This window comes from Callithrix jacchus, chromosome 10 (genome assembly GCF_049354715.1).
Source record: "Callithrix jacchus isolate 240 chromosome 10, calJac240_pri, whole genome shotgun sequence".
Lineage (NCBI taxonomy): Eukaryota > Metazoa > Chordata > Mammalia > Primates > Cebidae > Callithrix > Callithrix jacchus.
Window position 1 is genome coordinate 113,223,432 of NC_133511.1, and position 13,350 is coordinate 113,236,781.

Genomic DNA, 13,350 nt, shown 5'->3' on the forward strand with positions numbered 1-13,350 from the left:
TCTACATGGATGCAAACTCTAAACAGACTAAGATGGCTGGGCATGGTAGCTCATGCCTGTAATCCCAGCACTTTGGGAGGCTGAGGTGGGTGGATAACCTGAGGTCAGGAGTTCAAGACCAGCCCGGGTAACATGGTGAAACCCCGTCTCTACTAAAAATACAAAAATTAGCCGGCCGTGAGGGCGGGCGCCTGTAATCCCAGCAACTTGGGAGGCCGAGGCAGGAGAACAGCTTGAACCTGGGAGGCAGAGGTTGCAGTGAGCTGAGATTGCATCACTGCAACCTGGGCAACAGAGCGAGACTGTCTTTAAAAAAAAATCAGACTAAGATGATTTTGTTGTGAGATCTCTTGTGAAACAAATTCATCCATTCATTCAACTGTTATTTAGTCAGTTCCTGTCCCTTACCAGGCACTATACCTCAGTGGCTGAGGGTTTAGTGGTAAATAGGACAGACAAAAATCTCTGCCTTTATGGAATTTACATGCTGATAAAGGGAGACACACAAGCAGCACAGGTATGTCAAATCTTTAGCATGTCAGAGGGTGAAAACATGAAGAAAAATGGCATTTCCCGTCCTGATGCACCAACTCATCACTCTCACGTGGTAGGCAGTGCAGTTACACCCTGTCAAGGTCAAAGGTCTTCTGCAACACACCCTCCACACAACCCTGCTTTGGGGAAAAATGAGGGAGTTTGGACAGCAGCAGCGCATACCTCACAAGCCTGCCGGAGACAGAGTGGAATGGAGCGGAAGTCCCGCCCTTGAGGAGAGCCTCCAGGGAGCGGCTGGGGCCTGGGAGATGCAGATGGTAAATCAATGCCAGGAAATAATAGAGGAGGTTTAAAGGAAGACGTAACAGGGGCCCAGGGAATTATGAGTGGGTGGCTTTTAGTGGGGGGATAAAGAGGGGCAAGTAAGGGGCAGCAGTGTACAGGCTTTGCTTGGAGAATGGCCAGGCTTCAGGTGATTGTAATCTGAGGAGCATGTGGGTGGGGGTGAGTGAGGTGAGTTGAGGCTGATAACTGTGGAAGGTGAGTGCTCTAGGACTGCCTGTGTGGTTGGCTGAAACCCTTTAAACACTGCTTGTATATGTGTGTGTGTGTGTGTGTGTGTGTGTGTGTACACATACACAGGTGGACATATTGTCAACATTAACAACAAGCTGGGTGCAGTGGCTCACACCTGTAATCCCAGCACTTTGGGAGGCTGAAGTGGCCAGATCACCTAAGATCAGGAGTTTGAGACCAGCCTAGCCTACATGGCGAAACCCTGTTTTTACTAAAAATACAAAAATTAGCTGGGCGTGGTGGTGAATCCTGTAATCCCAGCTATTCGGGAGGCTGAGGCAGGAGTATCGCTTGAACCTGGGAGGTGGAGGTTGCAGTAAGCTGAGATCGTGCCACCGCACTCCAGCCTGGGTGATAGAGGGAGACTCCATTTCAAAAATAAATAAAATAAAATAAAATAAGTCTATTTCTTAACACAAGCAATTATAAACATAACCTGGAGGTATCATGTGAAATAAAACAGCATATTTTGCCTATATCTGTGTTCTAAAGGCCTTCACTAAAGATTATGATGTAGTCAGCTCTCCTGGGCTTTCCGCTTTGGGGCAGCACTTGGGCTGGGGATAGAGTATCCATCATCTTCCTGTTTTGATTCAGGCCGAAGTTGTCCCAGAACTCTTCTGCACACACTGTTGTTTTAGAGGAGGCAGGGAGACACCGTATTGCTGACCTGTTATCTGCATACTTAAAAAACTAACCAAACTAGGCTACCCTGCAAAATGGCACAATGTTCTCTGCTCCTTGCACTTAGTTGGATAAAAACGACTTCACCCAGGTATAGCCTAGGAACTGAGATGTTGTGGGAAAGAAAAACAAAATGATCACCTGTGGTCTTATACAATGTAAAGTTTAAGTGAGAAAAACAACTTTTAGAACCGTAAGCAGAGAACAAGCCCACTAAGAATTAAACAAGTGCATAGAAAAAAAGCAACACCACTCTAGAATAATGTAACAGTGGGATTAGGAGGGGATTTTATTTTTATTTTCAGCTGTCTATAGTTTCTAATTTCTCCCAATGAATATGGAGTACTTATTTAGGAGTCACTAGTTTAAAATTTGGCACTTTTTCCTCCTTCCCTCAAAAAAAATGAAGATACAGTATAGTTTAAAATTTACTAGTCAAGTTACAAAGTTCTTTAAGATGAGTGTGAACTCCAGGCTGTTTTTGGAGCACCCCCTGTTGCTAGCAGTTCGTTAAAAGTGAAAGTTAAGGTTTTGGATGTTGGATTCTGAGCTGTAAAGCTGTAGGAAACAAGGGGCTGCCTATTTGCTCCTGGCTGAGTCTGGTCTGCAAGGGTCAAAGGGCCTCTTTGGCATCTGGGGAGCAGAGGGAGTGGGCAGAAAGAGTAGAGAAGATTTAGGCTCCCAAGAGTTCTTTTAAAATTTTTATTTATTTACTTATTTTTGGGACGGAGTTTCACTCGTTTCCCAGGCTGGAGTGCAGTGGTGTGATCTTAGCTTGCTGCAACCTCCGCCTACCAGGTTCAAGCAATTCTCCTACCTTAGCCTCCTGAGTAGCTGGGATTACAGGCACTTGCCACCATTCTAGGCTTTTTTTGTGCTTTTAGTAGAGATGGGGTTTCACCATGTTGGCCAGTCTGGTCTCGAACTTCTGACCTCAGGTGATCCACCCGCTTTGGCCTCACAAAGTGCTGGGATTACAGGTGTGAGCTACCGCACCCAGCCAAGCTTCCAAGTTTTGATAGCTGTCCCATCCCTTCTAGGGTTTCACAGCTCGTTTTGGGGCTGAATGCGGCAGATCTCTGGGGCCTCCAACCTGGGAGCCTGGGCTTTACCTGTCGGATTTAGCACAGTCACCTTCCTGCAGGCAGGTGAAGCCTCCTGACCCAAAAGGTGAGTAGCGGGCAGCTGTTGGGATTAGCAGTTTTGGATGCTGTCACGAGATGGCGCCAGAGAACGGGGCTGTGGAAGCGATCCTTGGCTAGGCTGTGGCGCGGCAGTGGAGCACAAAGGATCGGAAAAGGAGCCCGGAGAGCCATGAAGGAGGGCTAGAAACCACCCACAGGGCTAGGAAGCGCCCTTGCCAGCAGCTGGCAGCTTGCCATATAATTTGTTACCTAATATGTTCATGGTAAAACATTTAGAAAAAAAAAAAATCTATGTTGTCACCATTTAACAAGATGGTCCCCAAATATCCTCCTGCTTGGAATTCACACCTTTGTGTAGCCCCTCCCCCACTGCAGCAGCCTTGGTCTGTGTGGCTGGTAGATTGAAGAGAGGTGATGGCATCGCACTTCTGAGATAAAACTGTGCAGTTTCTCTCTCTCTCCTCTCTCTCTCTTTCTCTCTCTTGCTCCCTCCAGCCCCCTCCCCCATCTGTCTCTCCAAAATCAGCCGGCATGTTCTGAGCAGCCTTATGAGAGGCCCACGTGGTGAGCTTCTTCTGAACCTCCTGCCAACAGCTACATGAGTGAGTTTGGAAGCAGGTTCTCTGACCCTAGGTCAGCCTTTGGATGACAGCAGCCCTGGCTGGCAGCTCGACTGCAGCCTCCTGGGAGACTCCAAGCCAGAACCGACCCACACTCCCTGACTTGCAGAAAGTATCTGAGATGATAAATGTTTACTCTTTCAAACTGCTCTGTTTTGGAATAATTTGTTACAGAGCAGAAGATAACTAATATAGGCTAATACACCCTACCACATGTAATGCCACTCTTAACATTTTACTATAAATAATTCTGTAACCTCTAGAATTCTCACAAACACACACACACCCATGCATACATCTTCATGTATTTGTTTTCATCTTTGTGCAAAACTGGAATCAAACATATTCATATTTCTTTTTAAGATGAACATACTTCTTTGAGTAGTATTTCTTTTTCTTTTTTTCTTTTCCTGAGATGGAGTCTCACTCTGTCGCTCAGGCTGGAGTGCAGTGGCGCAATCTCAGCTGACTGCAACTTTCACCTCTCAGGTTCAAGCGATTCTTTGGCCTCAGCCTCCTGAGTAGCTAGGATTACAGGCATGCACCACCACACTCAGCTAATGTTTTTGTATTTTTAGTAGAGAAAGGGTGTCACCATGTTGACCAGGCTGGTTTTGAACTCCTGACCTCATGATCTGCCCACCTCAGCCTCCCACAGTGCTGGGATTACAGGCCTGAGCCACTGCACCCAGCCTTCTTTGAATAATATTTCTATTGAAGCGTGATACAGACAGAAAAATGTACTAATCATAGGTTGGTAGTTTGAGGAATTTTCCCAAAATGAACACACCCGTCCAACCAGCATCCATATAAAAACAGTAGATACAACCAGTCTGCCAGAAGCCACCTGTCAGGTCTCCATATGCAATCCTGGAGCCTGAAAGCCTGAAGTCCTCCTTGCCTTGGCTGATCATCTCCCACACCCCGCCTGCCATCACCATTGTCCCTGATTGCCCAGCAGAGCTTCCTCAGACAAGCCCCCCTCACCCAACCCTGCCATCTTAAATGTTCTTATGATAATGTGAATACCTCTCACCCATCCTGCCATCCTAACCGTCCTTATGATAATGTGAACACCTCTCGCCCATCCTGCCATCTTAACCGTCCTTATGATAATGTGAACACCTCTCGCCCATCCTGCCATCTTAACCGTCCTTATGATAATGTGAACACCTCTCAGCCATCCTGCCATCTTAACCGTCCTTATGATAATGTGAACACCTCTTGCCCATCCTGCCATCTTAACTGTTCTTGTGATAATGTGAACACCTCTCACCCATCCTGCCGTCCTAACCGTCCTTATGATAATGTGAACACCTCTCAGTCATCCTGCCATCTTAACCGTCCTTATGATAATGTGAACACCTCTCAGCCATCCTTCACTGCTCTTCTGCCTCACCCCCACCTGCCATTGTAACTGAACTTGTCATGTATATTCCTTGCCTCTACCCTCCACCACTGTAACTGATCTTACTCTGCAACACCCCCACCCCCCAAAAAACTACCCCGACCTATAAAGCCAATTCCCACCGTACCCCTTCACCTGTCCTTTCTTGGATTCGGCCTGCTTGCACCCAAGCAGGAAATAAAACGGCCTTGCTGTCCACACGAAGCCTGTTTGGAAACTCTCTTTATTAAATGCATTTAACATTTTGTACTCTTGGGCGTGAATAACATTGGTGCCGAAACCTGGGACAGGGGACCCCCCCACGGGAGATGAGCCCCCTGTTCCAACTCTCATAAAGAGGTTTACCCACCGACCCGGGGTCACCAGACCAGCCTGCAGACGCACACCACCGGCTGTTTCGGTGAGCAGTCTCTCTCTCTCTCTCTCTTTTGCTTTCCCTTCGTTTTGTCTTTTCCTTTCCACTTCCTCCCCCCTTTCGGTTTTGTTCTTTTTCCGCTGCAAAGACACGGAAAATCAGGTAAACGAGGTTCTTCTGTGTGGTTCAGGACTAGAAAAATCCTATGTAGGTCACGAACCCAAGGACCCAGTTTCCCCAGGGGTTTGACTATCGTTCACCCTAGTCACCCGCCCACCAGGCTCATGGCCGATATTGGTGGCAGGTCGATGTAGAGGACGCCCTCTTTGCTCACCAACGAGGAGGTTCAACCCTGGCTCAACTAGGGATGCCTGTTGAGCGGCTGGGTTGCGTGCCTGTTCTTCTTGTCTCTGCTACCTTTCCAGAACCATGGGCAATTACCCATCCTCTATCCCTCCCTCCTTTCCGCTGGCCTGTGTTCTAAAAAACCTCAAGCCTCTTCAACTGTCTTCTGACCTAAAACCCAAACGTCGATTCTTCTGTAACACTGCATGGCCGCATTACAAGTTAAACAACGGCTCCAGTTGGCCAAAATATGACACCTTTGACCTCCCTATTTTACAAAATTTAGACAATTTTTGCTGCAGCATGGGAAAATGGTCTGAAATGCCCTACGTCCAGGCATTTTTTACATTTTGATCCATTTCCAGCCTCTGTTCCCAGTGTGGTCCCTCTCAAATTTCCCTTCCTTCTCTCCCGTCCATGCTCCCTGTCCCTGCCACCAGTGCAGAGTCTGCCCTCTCCATAGACCCTTCTGACCTTTCCTCTCCTCCTCAGGCTCTCCTTTAGGCTGTTCCCCAATAGGCCGCGTGGAATCCTGCCCTCCTAATGCCCCTTCCCCCCTCTCCTATGCCTCCTCTGCACTTCTCCTTCCCATACCCGCTCCTGGGCACAATTCAGTGTAAAAACTATCTCCCCCTTCCCAGCTCAGCAATTTCTCCTTCAAGAGGTGGCTGGAGCCAAAGGCATAATCAGGGTTCATGTTCCTTTTTCTCTATCTAATCTGTCCCAAATAAATCAGTGCTTACGATCCTTTTCATCAGACGCTGCTAAATATATCTAAGATCCAATACCTAACTCGATCCTACAATTTAACCTGGAAAGACTTAAATGTCATTCTAACTTCCACTCTTTCACCAAATGAATGAGATAGAGTTTTTTCTCTGGCTCAGTCTTATGCTACATCCGCAAACACCACAAGCCAGCCCTTCAAGAGGGCGTCAGCTCAGTACCTAAGGAGGAACCCCAATGGCAATACCAGGTGGGCTTACCTGACCTTGCTAGGTGTAACTGCATCATCTCTTGCTTAAAGGTCTTAAACAGGGAGCTTACAAATCTGTCAATTATGACAAGCTTAAAAAAACCACCCAAGGCAAGACTAAAAACCCTACCCAATTCATGGCCTGCCTGGCTGACACCCTTAGGCGCCTCACTGCGCTAGATCCAGAAGGGCCAAAAGGCTGTCTCATCCTAAATATGCACTTGATTACACAGTCTGCCCCTGATATTAGAAAAAAGCTCCAAAAGTTAAATGCAGGCCCTCAAACCCCACAACAAGAATTAGCCAGCCTTGCCTTCAAGGTATTTAACGACAGGAAGGAGGAGGCAACCAAGGGGCAGCGCATTTCAGACCCGCAGATTCCATCTGCGGTAAGAGGAACCCTCGCTCCATCAGCTCAGCCACAACCTCCAGGCAAGTTACCAAAACGCTCCCCTCAAGGACCTTGCTTCAAGCGCCAGAAACCTGGCCATTGGGCCAAGAAATGCCCGCGGCCCGGGATTGCATGCTGCTACAAGTGCCTGAATGTCGGCAGCCCCCTGCCCCTCACAAGTCATGTTCTATTTGCACGGGGCCCCATTGAAGGTCGGACTGCCGAACCCGCATTACTGATGCCTCAAAGGTACCTGGAGCCCAAGCCAGCTCCTTCCCGGGTCTGCTTGGCCTGGCCACTGAAGATTGACGCCACCTGGACGCTCCTGGAGCTCCCGGGAACATCACGGATGAGGAGCTACGAGAAACTCTTACCATGGAGGGTAAGTCCGTCCCCTGCCTCGTCAACACGGGGGCTACTCACAACACTTTACCCTCCTTTCAAGGGCCAGTTTCTCCGGCATCTATGACGGTTGTGGGAATTGATGGCCAAGCTTCTAGACCACTCCAACCTCCCAGCTTTGGTGTCAGCTAGGGCCACACTCACTTTCCCACTCCTACCCGCCAGCTTTGGTGTCAGCTAGGGCCACACTCACTTTCCCACTCCTACCCCTCAGCTTTGGTGTCAGCTAGGGCCACACTCACTTTCCCACTCCTTCTTGGTCATTCCTACCTGCCCAGTCCCTTTACTAGGCCAAAATATCTTAACTAAATTGTGCTTCCTTAATTATTCCTGGACTCCAGCCCCATATTATAGCCAGTCTTGTTGAGTTCTAAGCTTCCCCACAATCCCGTCTTGTATCCCCAAATCTCAACCCGAGGGTCTAGGATACATTTACTCCTTCTCTGGGCACTGAACATAAGCCTATTATTATTCCATTAAAATCCAATCATCTCTACCTCGACCAAAGGCAGTATTCCCCCTCCCCAACAAGCTTTGCAATGGCTAAAACCTGTTATCACCCACCTGTTATAGCAAGGCCTCCTAAAACCCACCAATTCTCCTTATAACACCCCTATCTTGCCTGTCCAAAAACTGGACAAGTCTTACCGGCTGGTTCAGAACCTCCAACTTATCAAAGTGTCCTCCCTATACATCCAGTGGTGCAAAACCCATATATTCTTCTGTCCTCAATTCCTCCCGCCACAACCCATCATTCTGTCCTTGATCTCAAAGATGCCTTTTTCACCATCTCCCTACACCCCTCCTCTCAGCCTCTCTTTGCCTTGACCTGAACTGACCCTGATACACACCCTTCACAACAACTCACCTGGACCGTCCTGTCTCAGGGTTTCAGGGACAGCCCACATTACAGTCAGGGCCTCGCTCGCAATTTACTCTCTTTCTGCCCCTCGTCTTCCCACCTTATTCAATATGCAGATGACCTTCTGCTGTGCAGCCCCTCTTACAAAACTTCTCAGCAAGACACCATCCTGCTGCTTCAGCACCTGCTTTTAAAAGGATATCAGGTGTCCCCTTCTAGGGCCCAGATTTCTTCCACGTCTGTCACCTATCTGGGCATCATCCTCACCTGTGCGCTCCCTAGCACTCGGGTCCAGCTAAGCTCTGACACCCCAACCCCCTCTCCCAAACAACAGCTTCTCTTCTTCCTGGGTGTGGTTGGCTACTTTCCCCTCTGGATACCAGGTTTTGCTATTCTAAGTCATTGTATAAACTCACTAAAGGAAACTTATCTGACCCTGTTGATCCTAAATCCTTTCCTCACTCCTCCTTTCGCTCCTTCAACACAGCTCTAAAATCGGCTCCCACTCTAGCTCTCCCCAGTTCGTCTCAACCCTTTCCATTATATAGTGCTGAAATCCAGGGGTGTGTGGTTGGAGTTCTTACACAGGAGCCAGGTCCGTGCCCTGTTGCTTTTCTCTCTAGACGACTGGACCTCACTGTCCTAGGCTGGCCCCAATGTTTGCAGGCCACCGCGGCCGCCGCTCTAATTCTTCTGGAAGCTTTCAAAATCACAGGCTACGCTTCACTGACTTTATACACTTCCCACAATCTCCAGGCTTTAACATCCTCTTCCCATCTTCCACCTCTGCTACCCGCCCCACATCTAGTCCAACTCTATTTGCTCTTTATTGAAACGCCCACTGTGACTATTGCACATGGCCCCGATTTTAATCCAGCCTCTCACCTAATACCAAACATGAATGCTACTCCCGCACTGCATAACTGCATCTCCTAGTACATACTGCTGTTTCCCCTTTTCCCCATATCTCTCTTTCCCCTATTCCAGACTCTGATCACACATGGCTTATTGATGGCAGCTCTTCCAAACCTAACCAGTCCTCTCCAGGAAAGGCTGGCTACGCTGTTGTTTCCCATACTTCTATCATTAAAGCTGCCACTCTCCCTCCATCTGCTACTTCTCAACAGGCTGAATTAATAGCACTCACATGTGTTCTTGCCTTGGCCAAAGGGCTCAGAGTAAATATCTATGCTGATTCCACATCCTCCATCATCATGCTGTCATATAGGCAGAAAGAGGTTTTCTCACTACACAAGGATCTTCCATTATCAATGCTGCTTTCATAAAGGCCCTCCTTAAAGCTGCTCTTCTCCCAGCTAAGGCTGAGGTCATCCACTGTAAAGGGCACCGAAAAACTTCAGATCCCATTGCTCAAGGAAGCGCACTAGCAGATGAGACCACTAGGAAAGCAGCCAACGCACTGCTATCGCCACCTAGTGGACAGTATTTTTCTTTTTCATCAATTAATCCTCTATTCAACCTCAGAATCATTAAAGTATCAGTCCCTCCCCACTCAAGGTAATTGGTTTTTAGATCACGGAAAATTCCTTCTTCCTGCCTCGCAAGCTCATTCTATCCTTTCTTCCTTCCATAACCACTTTCGTGTAGGATATAAGCCTTTAGCTTGTCTCTGAGAGCCTCTCATCTCTTGCCCCTCATGGAAGTCCATCCTCAAAACAATCAATCTCAGTGCTCCATCTGTCACTCTACCAATCCCCAAGGATTTTTAAAACCTCTTCCTTTTCCTACCCGTCAAGCCGAGGATTTACTCCAATGCAAGACTGGCAAATTGACTTTTTACTCTTATGCCCCATGTCAAAAAATTTAAATGTCTTCTTGTATGGGTGGCTACCTTCACAGGGTGGATTGAAGCCTACCCTACTGGAGGAGAAAAGGCTACTGCTGTTATTTCTTGCCTATTAAATGATGTCATCCCCCAGTTTGGTCTGCCTACTTCCATATAATCAGATAATGGCCCTGCTTTCATTAGCCAAATCACCCAAACAGTCTTTTTGGAAGCAGGCTTTCAGAAGCAGGAGTCCTTTTGACTGAGTGTTCCTGGGAAGTTCTTGGCCAATTTGGGATAGAGATGGGGTTTGGCATTGTGTGCGAGATAATGGACTTCCTGCTAACAAGACAGGTGAGGCCTTGAGACATTATTTGAATTAAAAAAAAAAAAAAAAGATGTGGCTGGGCGCGGTGGCTCACGCTTGTAATCCCAGCACTTTGGGAGGCCAAGGTGGGCGGATCATGAGGTCAAGAGATTGAGACCATTCTGGCCAACATGGTGAAACACCGTCCCTACTAAAAATACAAAAATTAGCTGGGCGTGGTGGCATGCGCCTGTGGTCCCAGCTACTCGGGAGGCTGAGGTGGACGGATTGCTTGAACCTAGGAGGCAGAGGTTGCAGTGAGCTGAGATTGCACCACTGCAGTCCAGCCTGGCAGCAGAGCAAGACTCCATCTCAAAAAAATAAATAAATGAAAAGATGTGATTTAATTTTTATTTTGCAGGTGGTGAGATAGATTGTAGGAATTGGAGTAAATTAATGGCTGCCATCACAACCTCTTGATCTCAGTGGCCTATTCTCGTATCCCAGTTTCATATGGTTGGCAGCCACTCGAGAACCTAGGCTGGTAGGAGTTGTACGACCTTTAACCCAAACCTTTCAGAGTGTCACTGTTCAGCTTGTAGAAGAAGAAAAGGCCAAAGACAATGTGTGGGAGGCTTTTATGGCCAAATTTGGAAGTGAGATATAGTCGATTCTCTGTACTCACGGTTTCCGCATTCACGGATTCAACCAATTGCATATTGAAAATATTTGGGGGAAAAATCCATCAATAAAACCCATAAACATCTAAAATAAAAAATAAAAATAATAGCAATATAATAATAAAACATAAAAGATACAACATAACACCCATTTATATAGTCTTTGCACTGTATTAGGTATAAATAATCTAGATGATTTAAAGTATGAGGAGGATGTGTGTAATTTATGACAATGTAACACCACTTTTATATCAAGGGCTTGAGCACTCCTAGATTTTGGTGGCCACCGGGGTCCTGGAACCAATCCCCTGTGGGTACCAATGGCTATCTGTGTATGACTCTCATCCACATTCCACTGAAAGGAAAATGGCATTTAGCTGCGTGCCCAAGAAGAAGTTAACTGTGGATGTTGGTGGATATTGACATTCTCCACCACATTTGTCAGGACACTGAATAAAGTGCTTAGCTCAGTGTCTAAGGGATTCCATAAATGGCAGTGTCCTCTCCCCTTCCATCCAGAGCAAGCTGTGTGGGGAAGGAGCAGGGGAGAAAGGAATGGTCTCTGTTTTTCTGCATTGGCACAGTGGCCCAGCTTTTTCCAAATGTGTTGTTGTGGACCTAAAAGGGATACTGGTAAAAGACTATGTCTTAATTTCAGCTCACAGTATAGTTACAGGAGGAATCTGGAACCCTAAGTCCTGGCTTATCAGTGACTTGAACATTTAGTGAGGATGTGTTTTCCCAACCTCCAATCATGCCTTCAATTACGAACCTGAAGCTCCTGAGAATCTCAAGGACATAAAACAAAAGTTCTCAGGTAGCTCTGAAGAACCCCCAAGAGATGACATTAATTTACTTCTTTGAAAACTTTTCTTAACTCTCTGCCTCAACTCCTTAGGGAGTAATTAGTTTCCAAAGGCTGTCTCCATGCCATGAAGCCAGGGTGCGTGCCCAGAGGGCAGAGGGCTGAATGATCATCAAACTCACAGAAAGGAGAACTAATTGGCTCTTTTCTCCCCTTGATAATCTCTGTAGCAGCAGAGAACATTTTCCACTAAATTCAAAGAGGTCAATATCTGAGTTGTGGAGGGTTGGTAGAAACAACTGAATACGTGGATTCAATCCGCAAGTTTGTTTTTTTTAACGCTTACAGTATTACATTTTGCAAGTTGCTTTTTTGGTTAACTAACAATATATTGCGGAGCTTTTTCAACGTCAGCATATGTAGATATATCCATTCTTTTAACCATTTTATAGTATTTTATTTTACACATGTAACAAAATGTGTGTGTGCGTGTATCAATCTCAAAATTGAGCTAATTATACTCTTTGTTTCATCATTGATCCGCATACAGTCTCATTTATTTTTATTTTGTATTCATTCTTTTTTTTTTTTTTTGAGACAGAGTCTTACCCTGATGCCTAGGTTGGAGTGCAGTGGCACAATCTTGGCTCATTGCAACCTCCGCCTCCTGGATTCAAGCGATCCTCCTGCCTCAGCCTCCGTGGTAGATGGGATTACAAGCATGCTCCACCATGCCTGGCTAATTTTTGTAGTTTTAGTAGAGACAGGGTTTCAGCCTGTTGGCCAGGCCAGTCTTGAACTCCTGACCTCAAGTAATCCACCTGCCTCGACCTCTCAAAGTGCTGGGATTAGAGTTGTAAGCCACCGTGCCTGGCTTGTCTTCATTCTTCTCTTATTTCCCATGTCTTGTAAATAAGCAATGTTCTATTATGTTTAGGTAGATCTTTTTTGGGCACATTACAAATAATGTTTTATATAATAAGCAATGCTATAGTGTCTTTGTATAGCTCACTCTTGGGCCACTTGCAATATTACTTTAGGAGAGGTAACCAGGAGACTTGCTGGGTCACTGGAATGCACATTACATTTTAAAGGAGGAGGCCAAATTGTCCTGCTAGAAAGCTAAACAACTCCGTTTGTTAAGTTAGGACAGGTCATGGCAGCAGATGGTCCAGAAAACTCCAAGGGCTTAATCAACATGAGGTGGCAATGCTGAACAGTGTCAGGTTGATGGGTGGCTCTTTTCTTGTCATTCAGGAATATCAACTAATGTAGGAAATAAGAATAAATAAAAGGTTCCTCTTCAAAGTTTTCCTCTTAGTTCATTATGAATAAGTAATAGTTTTTCATTATGAATAAGTAATAGTTTCTTTCTTCAAAGGTTAATTTACTTTAAAGCTTTTGCTAATAATCTTAAGGTAGCTGTTAGTCATAATAAATAGATAAGGGCATCCCATGTTCTTCATTCTTACACTAGTCATAATGAATAGACAAGGGCATCCCGTGTTCTTCA